The 23,124-nt window shown below is 39.3% G+C and overlaps 1 protein-coding gene across 2 annotated transcripts in view; it reads left to right on the top strand.

The window, feature by feature from the left end:
• The first annotated feature begins 1,077 nt into the window (after positions 1–1,077).
• The window catches only part of LOC149799989 (uncharacterized), a 33,821-nt gene continuing 11,774 nt past the window's right edge, over positions 1,078–23,124 (top strand). Inside the window, exons 1-4 of one of the 2 annotated variants that reach the window (XM_089959522.1) lie at positions 1,078–1,482; positions 3,986–4,107; positions 5,871–5,979; positions 7,115–7,238. The gene's annotated coding sequence lies outside the window, so the exon portion shown is untranslated. Of the gene's footprint in view, positions 1,483–3,337; positions 4,108–5,870; positions 5,980–7,114; positions 7,239–23,124 lie in introns of those variants that run through there. The other variant, XM_089959523.1, reaches the window with a different exon arrangement.

Here is a 23,124-nt window from a genome sequence, read left to right as displayed (position 1 = left end):
GTCGACTATATTATGCAGATTTCTCTGTCTTAAATCTGAATAAATTCTTAATGATAATTGTTTGGTAAGAAATGATAGTCACAATTTTACAAATAAAAAAACAGTCTATGTCAAATAGAAAAGCCTATTTTTATTTTTACATCACTTTTCAGTCTTTGTCCATCCATTTTATTCATTAGGAATACGATTAATAAGCTTGACATAAAATATATTAATTTAAAACTAACAAGTTCTTAAGAAAAGTATCAGATACAAATCAAAAGCATGGTTACTTCATTTTAAACTAACAATATCAAAATCAAATGGAGCAAAATTGGTATTTATTTATCCAGTGTCATTAGCAATGAAGGTATAATTTGCGCACATAAAGTTGCTAGTTCATTTGTTTTGTTTGCTGTTGTTTGTTTGTTTTTTGTGGGGTTTTTGCGTTTATTATATACCTGTTATTTTTTATTTGTGTATTTATTCAAATGCCTAAAAGTTAGAATGAAAAATAAATCAAGCAAGGTGTTCAGTTTGTAGCATATTCATATAGTGAGAAACTTCATGTCAAGGTTTCGTTTTTCATACAAAAATTATAACATCTGATTCAAAATTACGTAATTTTATGTAATAAATAAGAAATAAACAATTGAATGAAATGATCAATTATTGAATGATTGGACATTACAATATCAGGATTCATACAATAAATGTTGTCTGATGACACAGAAGCAAGTATAGTCATAACAAAGAGGATGGCATAGGCTAAAAACCAAAGCGCACATCAGGATTAACACCTAACATAGTGTTCGATCTATCGGTGTACGCCTTATTTAAACGTAGTGACAAGACATCAAGTTTAGTTTATGCAATAGACGTATACCTTTCGCGATTCTGATACAAATGACCAAGATGATATTTCTTTCTTATATTTTAGTAGAAGTTAGTTATTTACTCATTCACTAGCAAATTTGAGTACTGAATTGTTGCAATAAAAATATTTGACTGACTTTTAATTAAATATACCTAACGGACACACTAAATTAGTTCGAACGAATATGTCATAAAGGCAGCCATTACTGGAATACTGGAAAAATTATGTGTGTCATCAGGACTGACAAGAGGGAGGGGGGACCGTGGATATAATATATCACCGGGGCCCGGGCCGAACAACGCTTTTTAATTTTATAAAAGAAAAATTTCGTTTGAACAAGAACTAGGAGAGGCCCGGATATTTCTTACTCCAGGGCTCGTGATCGCCCTCTACGGCCCTGTGTGTCATCATTACCTTTACATTTCATTGCAAAAGGTTGACTTAAACTGCCCGCGAATAATCCAGAAGGCAAACAGAACCAGCTGATGGAAGATAGAAGGTGAAAGTGACGTACACCTATTAGGATTGGATTACAACAGAAACTAAAAGTACGCGACAGGTTTGAAATTTGCATAATGTACATTCAAGGTACAACTGACTATAAAACAGAAACCAGGCAACATCAGGTAAATTCACCTACAGTCCTACAAGAGATCAGCAATGTTAATATATCTTTCTTCCAATGTTATATTGTGTTCGTACTCTCTCTCTCTCTCTCTCTCTCTCCCTCTCTCTCTCTCTCTCTCTCTCTCTCTGCTATCCGTCCCTTCCTGTTGTTTATTAGTTTATGTTTTTCTACCTGTCAATATTTATTTGTCATACGTCCTTTTTATTCTCTGAATTCCGGTGTTTTTCTCTTATTCATTGCCTGTTTATCGACCTATTCGCCTGCCTTGCTACTTGTCCAACCGTCTATGTCACTGTCAGTCTATTGTAACATATAATTACATTGTTCTCTTCGTTAATTTCTTTTTTTTTTTTACATGCAAGTGATGGATTCCAAGGATTCTTGCACTTCCTATGTACCCCTGGCATTATCCTCTTCTGTGTATGGGTCGCCATAATTCGTGGAAAAACATGCGAATGTGTGGCATTCTGGGTTCTCCTTCTGCAAAAATCAAACAATTATTTTATGTATTTATTGTCACCGATGTTTGTTTTAGGAAGGTTGGTGTTACCGAAAATAAGTTCTCTTCCCGTCTTTGCCTTTAAAATCTTGTTTCCATCGTTAAATAGCGTGTTTCCATAGTAAAATAGCGTGTTTCCATAGTAAAATAGCGTGTTTCTTTATTTAGATCTGTTTTTCCCAGCAATAAAGTTTGAGGTCTTTGGGGCTGTGGGATGGGATTGGGGGTGGGGATTAGTGGAAATACATCATTCTCCATACGCATAAAAACATATGTACACACATTCACACTGTTGTTGCCACTTTATGTAACAGAACGAAACGAAAACAAGTTTAGCGGAAACAACAAATAATTCCTTTCTATAAGTCACAAAGTGAACAAATAAGGGATACTTACAGTATTGTCAAATAGATCCCACATTATCTTATAAGTCCAATCACAAGTCCAAAAGTTCGGAATGTTTTAAATGAATTCAAATAGTCTTGAATGTCCTGTTGTACGAAAAGTCTTGAAAGTCCTGATGTACCATGAGTCTTGAATGTCCTAATGTACAACAATGATATTATCCAGCGCTGGATTTTGAATGAGCTCTCAATAATCCCAAAGTAGTTTCTAGTCCAAAAAGCCGATGTGCTCTTAGTAATTCCAATGAATAATTTGAATAATTAATTCCTTTCAAATTATATCCGAATACAACTATAAACTCTGATCCCAAAGGCTGATATTAAAATAGGAATAAATACCTGTTTACCAAATCCTATATATACTAATTTAATTCGATTTACGACACAGTAAAATGTTCTAATGAACAACCTACTTACTCGCAAGAAAGGTTAAGTCTTGTCAATGGTTGAGGCGTGTTTGCAACAATTTTAGCTTTATGGCCAATCATATATGATCGGTTGTCAAAATGCAGCACTAAATGTTATCAAAAATGAATTTATTGGCGTGCATTTTTTAATAGAACAAAATGTTTTTCAACTCGACAATTATTTTCTTCTTTTTCACTATAAATGACTGAAACAATAAACTCTTCAATACCATGAGTTTTAAAATAAAGAACAAACAACGTCAAAAATAATTAATACGTGAGAAGAGGAGCAACCGCCTCGCAACACTCAACGAAGGCGCCATAAATTACAACAAAAAAAGAATATAGAAACCGAAAACATTTTTAACCATACATTTATACTCATCCTTAACTTTGGAAACACATTATTTAATTTAATGGGTACTAATTGTATTATATATATATATATATATATATATATATATATATATATATATATATATATATATATATATATATATATATATATATATATATATCATCCAATGTAAAATTTAGGGACGTTATATCACGGTAGGACATCCGTAATCTGCCATGGTTCCTTTTTTTTAGAAATAAAAGAAAAACTATTACCTTCAAGTAAGTGGCACTAAAATATTTTCTTCCCAAAATGGATTATTTTTTTGCCGAATGCAAATAGTTCAAAACAGACAATATATGCCTTTTTCTGGGTGTATTAGGGTTGCGGTCTGTAGTTTAGGCTTTACCATAATGAAGCGGTATGTAAAACCATTGTTGTGCTGACAATTGCTCTGTACTTTTGTCTTCCGTCTTGCAAAAATGATATACAGATCTGGAAAGAGCTTGCTCAGTTTTCCCGACTAGATAACTAGATGCATCTTACTTTCGTCTTTTATCGTGTGTGTGTGTGTGTGTGTGTGTGTGTGTGTGTGTGTGTGTACGTGCGTGCGTGTGTATGTGTGTGTGTGTGTGCGCGCGCGTGTGTATGTGTCCAACAGAGTTATTAACTGATCATCTAAGTTCTGTTATTTCGTTTCGGATTCTCAAGCATGTTTTACTTTGTGCTACAGAAAAAAACCACCATTTGCGCCGTGGAAGGTAAAGAGTGAGTGTAGAAAGAGTATCAGGCTTAAACAGTTAGTTTGAATTTGAAATGATGTCACTGTTGCGTTAGTATTTCTATATCAACAGATAACTTGTAAAAATTACGTTAGCGCCAAAACGTATGGAGGCATTTCTAAAAAGGAAAGTTGTTGAACCACTGTTGGCGAAAATCAAGGATTGGATTGAAGAAGTTCTCGAGTCTATCAATGGTAAGATGAAAGGAAAGAACTATCTTTCATATACTAAATTATTGAACGTATGAATGTGTAAATGCGTGGACAATTATATACATATATATGGATGTATGACACTAATTTTGGTTTAAATTTACAGAAAGCCCAGCTGAAAATGTCAAACGTGCCAAATCGTTATGTATCCTTATTGATAACGCTTTATCCTTGTCAAACCTCGCTGAAACATTCTTTATCAATGTATCGAGGTACATATATATTTTAAAAATGTTAGATGATTTATGTCGGTACAGGTTAATAAAAAGAGCAGCCAGTTGGATTCTAAATGTCAAGGGCATTTTAACGCAACATCATCTATTTTCAGTGTGTGTGTGTATGTTGTGTGTGTGTGTGTGTGTGTGTGTGTGATTTGGATTTTTAACGTAGCTTTAACAACTTTTCAGTCATGTCTACAGTGTAGCAGTTTATAGTAATGTCTAGCACTGGGGCATCATGCCGCAGACATGTAGCATGATGTCCCACCCAGTAACATTATCCTGACACCAGGCCGACCAGTCCTAACACTAACCTCTTCATGCTGAGCGCCAAGCGAGGCAGCTGTTAGTACCATTTTTGTAAGTCGTTGGTATGACTCGGCCGAGGATCGAACCCACGACCTTCCGCATCCAAGCGGACGCTCTAACCACTAGGCCACCGGAGCTGTCATCTCTTTTCAGCCATCTTATATAAATGCCAGTTAAGGATTGTATTAATTTAGCAAGCCTATTCTTGCTTTCAAAGTCTCAAACATTTTAGCACCATAATATCTTCGTTTTTTCAAGGAACAATAGCGCAAGTGTACACGATAAAGTGCACACAATTATTTATATATACCAAATGTTCGGACGGTATTTTAAGAAATGAAGGATTGAAAGGACGCTTCGGCGATACATACATAATATTTCCAGATCAAATTATGTGTGTTATTTCTTGTAATATTTCACGACGATTAACACAGTCCCATCTCCTGTCAACATTATTAATTTTATGGCGTGACTCGGTTGTTGAATCAGATACAGCATCCAATCAAATGCTCATTTTAAAGTTTCGATTACATTGGCCGTGTGATACGTCTTGACAAATATCCACATTTTTGTTGGTCTAATAATATGTTTTATGAACTGAAAATTAAATCCACTATAACGCGTAATTTGAAATAGTCTTATGTTATGTGTAGATGCTCGCTTCCTAAGTTCACGTGACAGTCGCATGACAAGTCTTAGGATTCTCGTGTCGAGTCAGGTGACCAAAGAAAACGAAACCTTCAAATGAGTGAAAGTCGCATCTGACTTGACTCCTGAATATAGTGGAGCAGTCAGAATTAACGAATTAATCCGAAATGGTGACATCATGTGGGGTTGTGCCTTAGCACGTCGTTTTACAAGTTGTCAAACGTGAAATTCAGAAAGGAAATATTTTGCAAATATCATCTAAAGAAAGTATTTAAATGTACACAGATATGTTGCCGGCAGAAAAATCTGGGCCGATTCCATGGTTATAAGAAAAGTTTAGATCAAACCGCAAATAGTCCATCAGAATTAGTACATATTTATCGAACCAACTCAAAATATATATTGTCTTACGAGCTGATGTTGCATTCTAAATGTTCAAAAATATCAAATAATGACCGTGCGGTAATTGGTTACGTGTGGAAACTTTTGCAGACCCTCTATATATATAAGAATGTGCATAATTCTCTTTCTGCTTATGTCTCTTTACTTTTTCAAACGTATTGCTTTTAGACAAAGAGAGACACCATTTTTTATCGGCCGTTACAAAGGGTGGACTTCCGCCAGAGGAAATAGCGCTTAATTTGGGTGTTTCAGTGCCAACAGTTCGACTCGTATTGAAGTGAGTTAAAGTTTGTTATATTTTGTTCGGTAACGGAAGTTATTTTATTGTTTTGGTTTTTTTGCTACATAATAAGTCACGTTAATTTATTATCAAAATTATATCGTCAGCTCTAAGTAAGCAGCATTTCCCTCGCCGTGAACTTCGTACTTAGTTTCTGAGTAAATATGAAAAGTATATCCTTGTATCTTCACATGTACAAATACAATATTTACCACAGAATCCTAACATGCGAAATTTCTGTGCTACAGCAGCACCTTTCAAGCAATACATTTTTTTCCTGAAGAACTTCGAAGCAATTCACGGTCCTAAAACGCCAACAATTTAAAACTTGGGGTGGTGCATTTGCGCAGTCAGATTTGCTTTGTGGTCAGATAGGTTGAAATCGTTTGCAAGATAACACAAACGTAGTTTACTGTAACATGGCAGGTCATCCCAAACCTACAGCACTCTTTAATCGCTGATATTTTTATGATCAGCCTATACAAGTGGTTGAAAGTGCGGTGTGTTGATGAGGAGGGGGATAGTGTACTGAAGAGTGAGTTTAATCTCTAATCTCTAAAATAATATATTTCCTTTCCCCTTTATCAGCAATTCACATTTTATGTACCAAATGATGAAATATATCTGGTATTAACATAGAAAACGAAAATATTCTCTCCCTCTCTCTCTCACTTTGTGTATATATATATATATATATATATATATATATATATATATATATATATATATATATATATATATGGATAATAAGCTCATATCCGTAAATAGTAAGTGGATGAGGAAAATAAAGATTATTTGGATAATTCAGACGTTTCGCAGTTCAAATGTATAAAATAGTTCATTCTTTTTTCACTCGAAACTGCAAAATTATACCTTTATTACCTAGCGTACATGTATTTGTTTTCGGTTGCACTAAAACAGTGAATGTCTTTAAATGGTTTTGTGAAATGTCAGCGATTCCAATTGTAGCATTCTTCAAGTTCCAATAACATTCAATTTTAATCTGAATGGAAGTTGGAAGTTAATCCTTATTAACCCACTGATTATTATAATATTCGCCGAAATCCCAGCAAAAGTGTTTTTTTTTTTTATTGTTAAAATTGTAATACCTCTCTCCCTCTCTCTCGTATAGGGCAGAAAGTTTCGAAGATATCTGGAAAATGTTTTTGACGTTGTCAGCAAGGATATCATTCGCAAGTTATTGGAGATCATCCAAGAAATTCAGAACGTAAAGAAGGAAAACCAAGCGGAAACAGGTAGACTGATACACGGTTTCTTTTCTTATAAATGTTGGGTTGGTAGTTATTAATATAAAATGGAGGAACTATTGTAAACATGATTGGAGTTATTATGTATTACAATGTTTTTTTAAATTTATATCTGGTTGTTTTACTTATCCACCAGTATTGTCTGGCCACCATTTATTTCCTCTGTGTCTGTATGGATGGCAATATGACACAGTATGTTCTTCCTAATTGTTTTCAATTCCTTCCACTCCCTACATGTTCCTGCAATCGTGTGCCCACCCAAACCCTTATATGTTAGTCAGCTGTCATTGTAAGCTTAGAGACAGGTTGCCATTCAGATTGTGGTAAATTGCTGTACCTATAGATGCAGATTAATTCACCCTTGTCCATGCACATTTTGACACTGGTGACACGTCGTGACTTTGTACACTTGCCCTCGCCTACTTCATTCTGCTTCTTCTAATCCGTCTTTGTTTAGTTCTTCCAACTGAGGACACTTTCTTTTGCGCTCTTCAATTTTTGTTTCCGCGCCATTTACAAACCGCCCATTCATTGCTTGTTTCTTCCATTATATTGGCATTTCTTTGCTCTTTATCTGCAGGTAATCGTTCTGTGCTTCTTTCACTTTCTATAAAACTTTGTTCTAAGCTAATGTTGTCTAAAGTTTGGAAATTACGTGACTGTCCCTGACACACATGCTTAAGTTCCTCTTTTCCACATCAACAGTCTTCAGCGGTTATCAAGTCCTGTTAGTTTACAGCAGAGTGCAGAACATCGTGAATGATCATTAGCTGTATGATCTTTCTATCCATACATTCCAAACCTTTATTTAATCCATTCCAAACCTTTATTTAATCCATTCCATAATTGTCGTCAAGTACATAATGACGGATATTGTCCAGGTATTGATAGCTCCTTTTGTTTTACTTTCATTTAGTTTTTGAGCCAAATGCATTATTCACCCTTGTGAAAGTACTTTCTTCTGGTGTTACTCCTCATCTCGCCATGTTTCACATAATGCTTGCCCAAGAATTCTTTGGCATTCGAAGTGTTCAGTCCAACCCTACCGAGAGTTATTTCATTATCTGGTTGTATTAAAGCTTTATAATTTCGGGGGGGGGGGGTTAATTTTTTTCTAGTTTGTCGCGTCTGATGATCAATGCTGCGATAAAGTTGATTACAAATATCATATGGATGTCAGTAATTACAATCCTCACTGTCTGGACCATGGAGTTTATTTCAGGGTTATTTCATCCGGAGAGTTCCATTTTTTATATAAACAGCAGATGATTGAAACTTGAATTATGTGGTTGGATAAGGCGGTCTAAGCACTATTGTATATGGAACCATTGCGATCACGAGAGGTGGTAGTGATAGTGGACCTTCTTGGAAGACGCCCTTTTGATCTTAACTTCCTCATATATATTTCCTTGAATCGTCGTTTGCGAGCTCTGAAACATTTTGCTAGTTGCTAATACTTCTAACTCAACTTGATCCAAACACTCCTAGAGCCATGATTGGGCTACTGAGTCACAAGCTTTCTTGTAATATATCCATCGGATGTACAAGTGATTCATTATAGCGTGTCCTTTGTACCCTTCGACTTCGTAGACAACAACTCTTCTTTTCTGGAAACAGTCCTGTCTCATCTAGGTGATCCTAAACTTTGTCAGCAACTTTCATCATTAGCAACCTCAAGACCATTGCCTAATCATTCATGGATGTTTATGAATTTCTTTCGCTGAAATCCATGAGCTTTTTATCTGGACTGGGGTGTTCATTTTTATTAACGCAAAGCAAAGCTAAAATGGATCTTAACGTTTGGAGCAGCAGGGGGGGGGGGGGGCGAATCCGACATTTTGTCCAATCGTTATTTTGCTTAATTATTACTTTCTGCACTCAGCGGATCCGGTGTAGTCAGCGCCTGGTAAAAAAAAAACGACGACGGTCCATCCTACACGACGGTGACGTCATTTGGTTTAATACACTTTTCTGCGAGCCGATCCCAGTTTTGTCAGTCTAAAATTAATTCTCGTTAAAAACCGATTATGGCATCGCATATAGACCGGATTAATCGGGCTCTCAACGATTAAGAATCCGGGAGGGGCTGTTGGCGAAAATGAATAAAGGATATACCCCTGTTGAGCTTGATTTGATTGCTTGGTATCTACCTGGTAACTCCCTTCGATAACATCACACACTAGATTGATTGCTATCACCGATGCGATATTTACGTTGTATGGAGCAATATGCCTACCACCATCTCCGTTATCGTGTTTGAGGATAATTGATGGACCGAGAAAATCATTAAGAGACTTTCTTAGTTCTGGCGCGTTGTATTCTGGAAACTTGAAATCGGGTAAATCGGCTTCTGTGATATTATACTCGGTTAGGAATTTTTGTTTATTATCATCGCTGTTATCGGATATTATTTTAACGATTCGTTCATTGATATATTCCATGTCTGATATAAGTTGATTTAACACCTCGACGTGTTTTCGTGCTTTTGTTTTCCGCAGTTGTTCTAGTTGCAATTGGTAATTACGATTAATCTCGCTAAAAGCATTAGCGATATCATTTAAATTAACTGTTAATATGACGATCGATTCAGGGGTTTTGTCATGCCGAAAATACCACTGCATGGCATTCCTGTCTTGAAATATAAACCAACTGGGTAATAACGTGTTTTTCATAATAGACAAATTATCTCGATAACTGGGATTAATTTCATGATACGATTGCGCATTCGTGTGCAAATCCGCGGGGATTTCATTAGGTGGATTCTCGGGCCAACCTAGTATGGTTCTTATTGAACTGTTATAAATATCAACCATATACCCCGGTGTGCTTATTTCAATCGTCGACGATAACGTCGGTTCATGAACCGTAATAGCGATTTTTGATTCTTTTCCTGTGATCGATTTTATCCTGCGTTGAAATTCTTTATTGATTTGTTCTACTTGGTATGACCCAGTTGGTATTGTAACCTCCTTCCAGTCTGGGGTCCCATCGGGTTTATTTGTCCATGCAAAAACCAGCGAGTTATTAGGTTGTTGTCCGTTAAATGCTTCCGCTCGGATATTAGGCCAACTGTGATATACTCGCAATTTTGCCAGCGCTATTTCCTTCACTGGAATCGGAGAAGGGAAGTTTACACTGAATTCTGGCTTCGTTGATGTTATCGATATCATATTTGTTTGTACCGGAGTGGTGTTCTCCGCGATCCGTTGAAGTAATTGAAACCCTTCGGGGTTCAGCGACATTATTATTATTCGTCGTTTCTAGTGTTTAATTTCAACACCGAATATTAACAACCTGCTTGTTTTCAGGAGAATGTTTTAAGCCCATTGAAGTGGTTTCAGGAGAATGTTTTAAGCCCATTGAAGTGGTTTCAGGAGAATGTTTTAAGCCCATTGAAGTGGTTTCAGCCACGTGGTTTCCAGCTTCCAGTTGAAAATCCTCGATTTTTGACATCGCGTAGTCATACAACTGGACCATCGTGGAGAATTCAGCATCGGATATAAACGAATTATCTATCGCCAACGAGATCAACCCGGATAATTTCGAGTACCCGTCGGATACTATTTGATGTTTTACTGTATACTCGTTGAGTTTTTTCTGAGAACACGATGATATCTTTCTAGTGATTGCGTTGGCGACTCCAGCAATTGTTGTCGCCGCGGAGATAGCGATTGGAACAGCGATCGGGGCCATCATGGTCACCGTGGATAAAATAACACCGGTACCGGCTACTATACCCGACACCGAGTACACGACCGCGTCGATGGTGGTTATTTTTCGACGGTATTTTTTTATTTTTACACGGTATTGTTCGGAAAGCGTTTTCAAATTCGCGGAGAATTCTTTTACGGTATTGAATCGATACTGATGTGACGTCGGTGATACCTCTGATTCAATTACCTTGGTGGTCATTTTTATTTTAAAAGAGCTAGTGTTTTTAATTACTTAGATCCGCTACAAATTCCACATACCATGGAATGATTGCACTGGTTAAACTTTTATTATGGGTTTTAATTGTAAACGGTTCAGTTGCGCCCTTGTCTATAATTGTTGATATTGTATTGTTAAACCCGGATGAACTTGACGATGATATATTAAACTGCATCATTGAAACCAATGTAAATCGATAAATACCCTTAACAGTTGCGGTGATATTTATTATATTATGTGTAGGAGTCCAAGTGAATGTTTCATGCTGAATCGTGTATACTGTGTTGATGGTGTTTTCATGAGGGATTTTTATTTTTGTCACCTTCGGTAGTCTGTTGTTAATCGCTGCAACATCAGTTTTGATTGTTCCTATTTCCTGTATATGAACGTATAACCCCGGTTTGATCGTTTCAACATCAGTTTTGATTTTTTCTGTTTCCTGTCCATATGTGTATACATTCCCTTTGATCGATTCAACGTTAATTTTGATTGTTTCTATTTCCCATTTATGCGTGTCTATACTCATTTCGTTCGTTACAACATCAGTTTTGATTATTTCTATTTCCCGTTTATGCGCGTCTACACCCCTTTTGTTCGCTTCAACATTAGTTTTGATTATTTCTATTTCCCGTTTATGCGCGTCTACACCCCTTTTGTTCGTTTCAACATTAGTTTTGATTATTTCTATTTCCTGTGTCGCGTCTACACCCCTTTTGTTCGCTTCAACATCAGTTTTGATTATTTCTATTTCCCGTTTATGCGCGTCTACACTCCTTTTGTTCGCTTCAACATCAGTTTTGATTGTTTCTATTTCCTGTCTATACGCAGTGATATCATTTATAGTTATTGTAATTTCATCCGGTCTGGTATTTTTTTTACCAAAGAATTTATCAATGGTGTTATCAGCCCTGTTAAAATTTTTTTCGTAACGTGTAAAATTGGCCCGACAGCGTTGTAAACTCCGAAATAGTACTTTTTATCCCCACAAGATTCGGTTCGGTTACCGTCGGGGTTCCAAAAAAACTAGCAGTAGTGAGTTGTATATCGGTGACAGACTTTTGTATCCCCTCGAACTGATTTGCTTGCGCGTTAAATTTATCATACAAATTTTTTAACGAATCCGACACGGATATATAATTGTCGCCAAGTGTACTTATTTTTCCATTTATCGTCAAGATGGATTCACCTGATTTAAGTCGTCCGTCATCGGTATACAACACGATAGTGTTCTCGGCGGCATCACGCTGTCGTATTAAAACGTCATTCAGCGACACATTACTGGATTTCAGTTTACCCTGGCGGTCTTGAAATACAACTATTTCGCCCGGGTCAACACTGGTTAAATTTAACGTATCAGCGATTTCATCCTCAATTAGTTTTTTTATGTCATCGGTGGCGAGCGTTTCCGTGGATTTTTTCAGCGCCGAAACCGGTCGTCCCCAGATATCAATCATTATTATTGTAAAAAAAAACCAGTTTTTAATTAAAACGCCGGGCCTCTACGACCCCACTAGTGTATTCGTTTACAACCACATGAGGTGGTTTCCGCGATGATGAAATCGCCGCGAGTACGTTCAATACCTCATGGCCGCATATCGGTGGGTCACTTAATTGTTGTGTTGGCAGCGTGGAATAAAAAACCGGGGCTGAACACGCCCGGATATACCGCATGAACTCGTTTGGCGGGGCTAACCCGTATGAATCAAAATAGACGATCGCACGCGGATCAATTGCGTATGCAACCCAATGAGTCTCCGCTCCGGAGGATTTCTCGAGGTTAATTATACCGGTTTCAATATTCCTTGGTTTTGTCGGTAATTGATCCCTCATAAAAACACCTCTGAAGTTTTTTTTATCGCTAACGCGTTTGCGGCATCTATTAAATCAAAATTAGATATAGGAGTCATTAAACGGTTCCCGGTAGTCTTAGACCCTTCCCCGAGTACCATGAATACGGGGTTCCCGGTAGTCTTAGACCCTTTCCGGCTACGGCTCGTTTTTTTTTATAGCCTTTCCCGGTTGCCTTCTTCAATACCATTCCCGCCGCGGTACCAACGGCTCCTAACGCCGCCGCCTTCGCCACTGCTGGGGCCACCGCGGCAATCAACGCTGGAATCGCAGCTAACAGCGGAAATATCCCACCGGTCTTTTCCATGTTTTTAATCGCTGCGGCCGAGAAATCTATTTGAACACCCTTTTTATTCTTCATCGCATCATTGAAATGTTTTATTTGACGCGCCGTCAACGATATCTTATGATTACCACCTGCCATCTGTGACAGCTTTAACGTTATTGTGGTTCCACATTCTTTAGCCGACTTTGATCGTAATTTCTTGACTTGACCATCGGTCAACTCTACACCGACAACATTATACGACATTTTTATTGTAAACGCGTTTATGTTTTCAATTACATGTTTTCCACTGGTGCATCAACGATTCTCATTCGTCCACCAACACCTTCCAACAGCATTGATTTATCGCTGAGAATGACAGCAACCGCTCTATAATTAACACCACCCGGGGCTATACGAGCTCGGAAGTGTATATCAACGACGGACTGTCTCGTTAAATCAAGATGTTCCAACGAAAAGTAATAAATCGGATACAGGTTTTTAAAATCAAGTTGTGATATTTGCAAACCGGTGTCGACGTTTTGATCACGACCCATATATGACAGCATCCGATGGTACACGCGAGCAATATGGTTGTCGCCGTAATTAAGCTGTATATCCTCGGATGGTTCCTGTTGTCCGTTTATTCTCAGCGAAACCTCCCTGACTCCTAATCGATCAAATATCATATGACTGTGTTCTTGATTATTCAATCGATTCCTATTCTGTAACGCAACAAATATATGACGCGGGGCTGAAACGCCTTGTTTTGATGCTAGGTGCCATGTAAATGTATCGCCGACATTATCCTCTTTAGCATCAGTTGTTACCGCTAGCCAACTCAACAACGATTTTCCCCCCGTTCCATAAATGATAACAATCGTGCTTCCGTGGTAAATGATGGAGTTAACACCGGCATCCACAATGCTATTTTAGTTAAAATGACTTTACCGGCATCGACACCAGCAGCACGCCATATTGCATTGTTATCATCGCCCCTTCGCGATAGCGCAATTGTATGCTTAGCCCCATAGATAACTTTTCTGACATTTCTGCAAAATCCGAATATGTGATGGAGTGGAATCGCGCATGAAAACTGTCGGCGTTGTCCTTGCAACATCCCTAATCGTGTTGCAAACCCGAGATTAAAATTATCGTTAGTACTTTTTATAATAGTAAAATCAGCGCCTGGTCTTGTTCTGCGGTCTGGGTTGGCTGCTTCAGCCTGTGGGTTAACTGCGGTATCTTGTGGTGTCAGCACGTTAATGTACTGAATATGATCAGCGTTATTAGTGGTATCCTTTGCGAACATCATAGATGGGCCCGCCGATCTTGTATAATCATCTGAGTATCTCGCTAGCCCGATTATCGTTGTTGCAACATCAACATCGTTTTCTATTGATTCAATTTCTCGCCCATCAATGAGATATCTAGCACTCTCAAATAACGCCATAATGCCGTTGTTGACGAAGCCAACTCGAACATGAGGGCTATTTGCGTATGGTGCATTATCGGCAGCATTTGTTACAAGTTCTCCCTCAATTTCGATAAACGCTTCACACGGCAAAAAGTATTTACTGGTATCTTGGACTTGAAGTTCAATTCGCGATCGTAGGTTGGCTTGTGGTGGTTGATAGGAATAAAATTGATAATCACGGACAGAATCATCCCTGCGCACTGGGGCGTCCATATCAAACGCGGGATCAGCGGTTTGCGCAAACATTTTATTATTTATCATGTTGATGTTTAATTCATCAACGTCGTTTTCGTCGTAGGCCACTTCCCGCTATCGCGTTCATGAGCGCGTTGGTTGTTGCATCGGTGGATGGCTTTGCCAGAGCCGCCAACGACTCTAGTTTTTCTTCCACGGCGTTATTTATTACTTTACTGACATTTGCAGGCATCACTGTCGTTGATGGCATCACCGGTGGTTTCTGTTTTCTTTTTCTCACCAACGACATTAGTTTATCTCGTGCGGCAGAAAACGCCCTTCCGGCAACATCTCCAATAGCACTAATGCCCCTATCACGAATAACATCAATGGCCTTCATTCCTAATTGTTTGGCTAACGGCGCCACTTTTGGAGCCATTCTTGTAAATAACCCCGCAATGGTGCTACCGAGACCGTCTCCGTACCACGCGCGGTATACAGGCAATCGTGAGTTTACCACGTAGACGCTGACTGGTTTATCATGGTTGTAGTGTATAATCATCTTTATTATAAAAAACATCAGTGTTTTCCAATTAGTGATTGATCACCAGTGATTGATCACCAGTGATTGGTCAATCGCTGTAATGACCGTGGTCCACGAGTTCGTCTATGAGCGTTCGATATACATTAATGTCCATGATACCACCGGCAAATAACCGCCTGCAAATATTAGCGGCCTCATTGATTATTTCCGGAGAGTTATTTCCGGCTCGTTTTCCTCCGATTAGTATTTCTAGCCGTGATATATCACTGAGAACACTACCAGGACAAGTAACGTCTTTACCAACAGAGTATCCTTTTCCGTGTTTTGGTCTTTCACTTTTTACTTTATTGTGCAATATTATATAATTATTATCACGCGGTGGTAATTCATTTTTATATTTATTTGCCAAATACACTATTCTTGTCCAGTCCTTTAACGACCTTATATTTTTCTCGTAGCCGCTATTGATGTGCTCATCTCGTGTGTCCTTAGCAAAATTTGTAACAGTAAAATCAACTAATTCTTCGTAGCCGAGATTTCTAATTTTATCTATTGTGCTCTTTTTAAGTACATTACGGGGTATATTCCCCTCTTTCTCTATTTCTTCCGGTATTTCTTCCGGTATTTCTTCCGGTATTTCTTCTTCTGGTTCTCTTGCGGTGGCGCCTAGTTCTTCTTCATCGGCTATTGTAACATAAGGTTCTTGTGGGTCCGTTATAGCGAGTGGTGGCGGCCTCCGTGTTGTAGCAACCGCTATTTTCGCAGGGAGTGTTTCCAGAGACTCTTTTGTTTCCTCGGTCTGAGCCGCTATCTTTTCAAGCGCACCGAGGACGGGCACAGTTGCCGCCGTAACATCTTTGGTCGCTTTAGTTACCGGAGCAAAGAGCTGTTCGCTTCCAACAGCAAAATCAGTTTGTAGTTGTTGCCGCGTTTGAAGTTGTTTTCGGACCCTGTCTCGTAACGGTATGAACTTTTTAAGCGCTACTAGCCGCTCTCTGGCTAGCCGGGTAGTAAGTGATTCGCCTACCATTATTGCAATTGCTCCGTAATTTCTAATTTCCCGCCGAGTGTGGCGGGGGGGATATGTCCCAGGGGCTCCAGGGAGTTTTCGTCTATAATCCTTCTAATGTTTTTAATTTTATTAGAGATTTCTCGACGTCGTTCAAAAGCCTGTCCGAGTTTTTTTCGTACTGTCTCAACGGCAGTAAATAGTCCAATAAATGCATTTACGTCATTGCCATACAAGTTTTCATTGATCGTATATTGTAATCGCTTTATAAAAGAATACTCGCGTGGCAAGGTATATCGACCTTTCTTTGATTGCTCATTAAAAATTTCATAATCGGACAATATTTTTTGGTTATCAAGCTTATCAGATAATTCCATTCCTTGATTTTTTAATTTTAAAATCTCGGTTAATATATTATTGATGTCTTCGATATTCATATTCTTATAAAACATCTTATTTTTAAATTAAAAAAAAATTATTTTACAAAATGAACCCCGCGTATCAATCCCGAGGTGTGTTATCTAGTATGAAGTATTTCGTCATGGCGACTTCGTCACGGTGACCTTGTCACTCGCTGATTTCTGTTACATATGAAAATCGAATTCTGTGACCCGTCTTTTTTGAGATCGCTGAATTCTGTATTCCTTCTGCAACAAATCGTATTGAGGCTCTACAAATATCGAAATATTTTCCTGCCTCATTCATCGACTGAAATATTTTTTCCTCGTGAGTTGTTGTATCAAATGACTTTACGCTTTTTGCTTTTTTTGCGTGTTTCCCTGTTTTTCCAAATTTGGAATTTTGACTCGGTCTAACAGCTCTTAAATTACACAGTCTGTTATTTTGAGGGCATCCATCAATGTGATCAATAACGAGACCGTCCTCGATTAATCCGTTAAATACTTCAAATACCACCCTATGAACATAATAATTCTTCTTTCCGGCACCAAACATCAAATACCCCTGATTATTTACGGTACCAATCGGCTTCTTCAGTCTACAATTTCTAACAACGCCGTCGCGAGATGCCTCGTAATTAACGAGCACAGGATGCGGCTGAAATTCTTGGTTCATTTGTATAATAATACTACTTGTCTAATTCATTATTTGGTTTAATTATAAACCTTGCAATGTAGTCCTGAGGAGTTTTGATGACGAAGTCTGCGGTGGGGTCAATGACGGCGTTTTTAATTCGCTTGTCGTAATAACGTTTTAACTCCCTGTATCGCTTTCCGCCACAATTGATACACAACTGTGATTTTCCTCTTACACCAACGTGGCAAACCAAGCACGGTAGGGGGCCAAGAGAACCATTACGAACGCTTTGTAAATGATACCCGCAGAATTCACCTCTACATGATTTATTGCAAGGGGTTGTCGACCCAATCATCAACCATTTGCAGTGATTCATTATACTATATTCTTTCATTTAAATACTTGTTTTAATTATATGGAGGAGTTCGAGAGATTAGCAGCAATTAAGCCCTGGAAAAATATTAAGTTCAATCTCGATAGAGTCCTCAAGGACGCACCAAAAGCGTTAATAAACGATAGAACCCTGTTGAATAAAATACGCGATTGTATCAATGAATTCAAGCGTGATGGCGCATCTCATAGTTGGTCAACATTTCGAATTGATGGTATTGTTGATGCTACCATGAACGACAACCGCGCAGCAACGATAATATCACAACTTGACGGTAAAAAGTATTTCTTCAGAGTAAAATTCATTGTCCGGGTGGAATCAGGTAATTGGATCATACGTGATAAATTTGAACCGGTTCTCAGCGACAAGAAAACAGTTATTGTTAGCCGCGACTCCAAGCCAGGGCTGTTAACCGGAGTTGACAGACCATACTATGAACGAGCGTATCCTGAAACAGCAGTTGTCTATGGAATATACCCGTTAAATAAGAAACCTGATATCGGAAAACTAGCGCCGATGAAACAGTCAACGGGGATAAATTGTGTAGCAGAACGAGTAATAGAGCATTTTACAAATGCGTGTCGAGGAAACAAATTGACTGATTTACGACGTAGCAAAATAAACCAATGGGAGGAGACAGTGCGCGAGCGAGGAGCAACCATCAGCGACATAGCGAGATTAGAAACGTCGCTGAGATTTCCAATAACCGTTACAACAATAACCGGTGAAGTATTATATGAATCAAAGTATAAATCAAATGGAGCCCCAATCAAAATTATTGATCATAACGAACACGCGTGGACGCCCGCGGTCACAATATTTCCACGGGATAGAACAGTAAAGTATATCCCGGGGGAATTCCTGGGAGAGGATGGTTTTCTCGCGGAGAGGAAACTATTTGATGCTATTGCCTGCTTGTGTAAAAATGACCCTGTATCAGTGTGGTTACTTCGCAGCGCTGAAAACGATGTGGATACCTTTGATCAGTTTGTAAGACCAAACGGTGAATTATATCGCACTGAAGCGTTTCACAACAAAATGAAAAAAACCGCCATGGAATTTGAAGAGCATGATGAACAACTGCTAACAAATTGTTTTACGATTCCATCGGTTGCGGCTCATGTTGCAGCAAGGAAAAATGCGTGGAGACCAACGCGCAAGGAATTTCTACCGGATGTACAATCCAGTTGTTTGGAATATTATCACGGTGGACTATGGAACACTGAATACAACCGCGACGCTATGATTTCCGTTGATATGGTTGCCTGTTATCCAGCAAGTTTTCTCGGGTATGGATCCGCCGCTGAGTACTTCAAACGATTTGGACACCCCAGACATGAAATGACTCGTGTTGCTATTAATGGACCACTGCCTGATTTTGATTTAACCGGATTCGCTCGCATAGTATCATTTGAATTCGCGGCAGGACTTCATCGCTGTTGTTATATTTGGATCGGTAGACACATGGCTGAAAAGAAGTGGCTGCCAATAGCGCTGCTACGGTATATGATTGATTGTAGCATGCTTGTATCGTTGATTGTCAGTGACGCGATTATATCATATCGGGCGCAGACTGAAGTCTGGTTACCAGAACCAGAGCGTCTAGATAGCATAATTGACGAATCCAGAGCACACATTGATGCCGACGAGGAATATATCATCGAATGGTCCAAAAAGATATTCAACCAACGAAACTGCGAGGCAAAAGATCTCGGTAGAAGAATAATCGGTAAGTTCACACAAGGTGGAAAAAACTGCGACTACAAACGATATTGCTCACGGCTGATTATAGATGACGCAGAATATGATTTCGTAATCAAGGACGCAGTGGCAAAAAATAGATACGTGAACTGCAAAACAGCTTTCTTGTCCAATGGAACAAAGTTGGGTACAGTTGTTTCCTACAGCGATGGAGACAGCCCCGCGTATCCGCATTTGAGGGCGTCTATGCTGGGTTACGCCGCTATCAATTTATTCTCGATGATAAATAGATTTCCCGACACCGCGGTTAGAGTAGCCGTTGATTCATTTTATATAGACGTAAAGTACAAGGGAAACTTAGCCGAGTTTACTATTCCGGACGAGAGTTGGGGTATATGGAGAATTAAAAATGAAATACGACGCGATTATTCCCCGTCAGCAGATGTCACCGTTGAAAACAATTACTTACGCGGTGATAAATTGTCAGAATGGTCTAATGCACCACCGTGTTCTGATCCAATTTGTAAATACAAAACAGTTTATTTAAGCGGCTGTGGCGGGTCAGGAAAGACGACTCGGGCAATTGAATTATTTCGAACGCGGGCAAGTATAATCGTGCTTACACCGACCCATAGACTAGCGCGAGAGATAAAACAACGAAGTGTTGACGCCGTTACTTATCACAGCTTTTTTCGATACAGCGGCGGTGAGTGGACTCCTGATCGAATGGGGGAAAAATTTATTCCTGAGGTTATCATCTGGGATGAAATATGTACTGTTTCATTAGATGTTTTACAACTGTTTCTTGAGTGGTCGCTGCGCGCGAATACAGCGGTAATCATGTGTGGCGACCATGGCCAACCACCACCATTTGTCGGCGAGGGTCCACATGATTGGTTAAAGGGTTTTGTGGACTATTATGAAGAAACCGATACTGATTACCGAGCACTTGATGAACAACTGCGCGAGGTTAAAAAATTAATCAGATTACAGCCGGATAGAGTTCAATGTGAAATAATCCGCGAGGTGATTCCCGAAACGCCGTTAAATGAATTCTGGGAAACATGGAGACCAAACGATTTGATTGTAGCGAGTAGAAAGATAGTCAGAGACACACTTCAGCAAAAGTTGTTTACGTTGCATAAGGAAAAGTTTCCAACGCGCCCAGTGCCGTTATGTTATAGACCCGCGGACACACGGCGGCAGAACATTGAAGTTGAAATCCCGGGCCCGACAGCGTCAGGGACAAAAAAACAAATTCTTGTGCTGAATGATATTGTGCTCGTTGATATCAGCGTCGTCGAGGACGCGCTACGTGCTGATAAATCCCCGTGGACGCTAGGATACGCAACGACAATACATTCCTCACAGGGACTGACTATCACGGATACAATTGTTTGGATGGTTGATAATCGCATCGAATGGTCAAATCTAGTCTATCTTGCAGTGTCCAGAGTACGGAGGATAAATCAGCTTCGAAGAATTGTTATTGACGAAGCCAGTGACAACGATGACATTATTGATGCTAGCGTCATTGATAGAAAACTCTCGGGTTACCGCCAACAGGATAAAAAAAAACAGCGGCGTTTTGATATTGATGCCGAATTAATAATTGAGTTACGACAACAACAGAATAATCACTGCGCGAGTTGCAATTGTGTAATGCGCTGACGTTATTCGGATAAAGACGCTCGCCAATTTACCGTGGACAGGATCGATAACAGTCTCGGTCATATCCGTGGTAATGTGAGGTTAACTTGTCTTGAGTGCAATAGACGCAACGGCGCTAGTTAAGGCCACGTGGGGGTAATTGAGTATCGTCAGGTATCACTTGTAGTTGCTCGCGAGTAAATCTGCGCTGAGGAGCAGTTGAATCCAGTCCATAGATCGGTGGTCTACCAGTTGATCGTGTTATCGTTGATATGTTATGTGTGGTAACACTCCAAATAGGATCAGTAGCTCTTTTTTTACCGCCTTCAAGCTCTCCTGGTTCATACAGATATCTAACAGTGACATCGCCGAGAATCGGCTTGGAAACGCTATCTATTTTTGATCTTCCGGGTATATACTTTTTTTTAATCGCGTCGCTGGGCTTCATGTTAATTGCTCGGGTAATCTCGTTATTTAATGCTGCAATTACGCCTGGCAACCTTTTGACCCATTCACGAGATCGTTTTTCTTGGATGAATTCTTTTGCGTACTGATATCCAAATAACCGTTCAGCAAGAGTCCGATTGAATCGTTCAACAATTGCCTGATCACGATGTAGCGCAGTATGACCTCGTCGTACCGCGACGCTATGATGTTTCAGCGTTATAGAACAGCGCCGCGAAATTCATTGCCAGGATCAACTTGTAATAGATTTGGCCAGCGCAGAGGACCCCTTCGATAAATCCGCCCAAACGCATCGGCCACTTCAGTTGCTGACTTTGTTTTTAACGGCTCCGCTTGTTTGTATCGACTCGCAACATCAACTACGGTTAGCGCGTATTTGTAACCGTTGTCATGCGGCAGAAATAGTATATCAGCTTGATGAACTTCATTGGGTACGCTGACATCAAAGCGCGAAAAGTTGATTTGTTTAGGCGGTGGTAGATAAATTTGCCATATAGCCTGTTTAGATAACCAATTAGCCGCAGTGGCCCTCGTTACTTTTGCAGCGCTTGCAAGCTTACCAATTGCGGCCTTCCCCTTCCAGTATCCTCTCGGAGAATAATAGATGGATTCCATGTTGTTATTATAAACGCTAGCGTTTTCAATTACCAGCGCGAGAAGCTCCGCTTCCAATCATTAATTTACCTTTCATAGCCGATTTTACCAACCATGAAGCCAACTTTTCTTTGAATGATTTATCAGGAATAGCATTTAACGCGTGAATTAATTTTACATCCGCGATATGACGCTGTTGCAGATCGCTACTTTTGTAGTAAGCAACATCATGAGCATGACACGCCTTATCGATAGCGTTTATTGGATACTCACCGGGTCGCGGGTGATTTTGATCATCGAGTCTGATATCTAATCGTGTTCCGGGGCCACAGTAGCTATATCCTGGGAGGTGCTTTTCTCCTGGATACTTTGCCCACGGTGTTCCGGGGAGTTTTGATAACTTGGCTGCAATATCACCTCCTCGCTTTTTTTTAAAGCATCCCCGGGTCTAGCAGAAATAAATCTAAATTTCTTTGTACCGCATTGTACACACTTACCAGTAAGCGCCGATCTGTTATTTCTCGTTGTAACGGTTGTCATATCATTTGTGCCAGTACGCACTCTACACTTCACACAATATAGATCCATAATTTATGTATAGAGATATGAATATAATTGATTTTTCGGCGACTAAAACGAGAGAACCAGTTAAGCATGTTGCAGCGTTACCAAACTCGATCCGGATGATTATCATCGGACCATCTGGATCCGGCAAGACGCAATTGTTACTCAATTTAATAATGAGATGGATGAAGTGGGATAAGTTGTATTTAATCGCCCCTAGCGTGGAT

The sequence above is a fragment of the Sinohyriopsis cumingii genome, chromosome 5 (genome assembly GCF_028554795.1).
Source record: "Sinohyriopsis cumingii isolate HCF-2022 chromosome 5, ASM2855479v2, whole genome shotgun sequence".
Taxonomy (NCBI): Eukaryota; Metazoa; Mollusca; class Bivalvia; order Unionida; family Unionidae; genus Sinohyriopsis; species Sinohyriopsis cumingii.
This window is presented reverse-complemented; position numbering and strand designations above follow the sequence as displayed.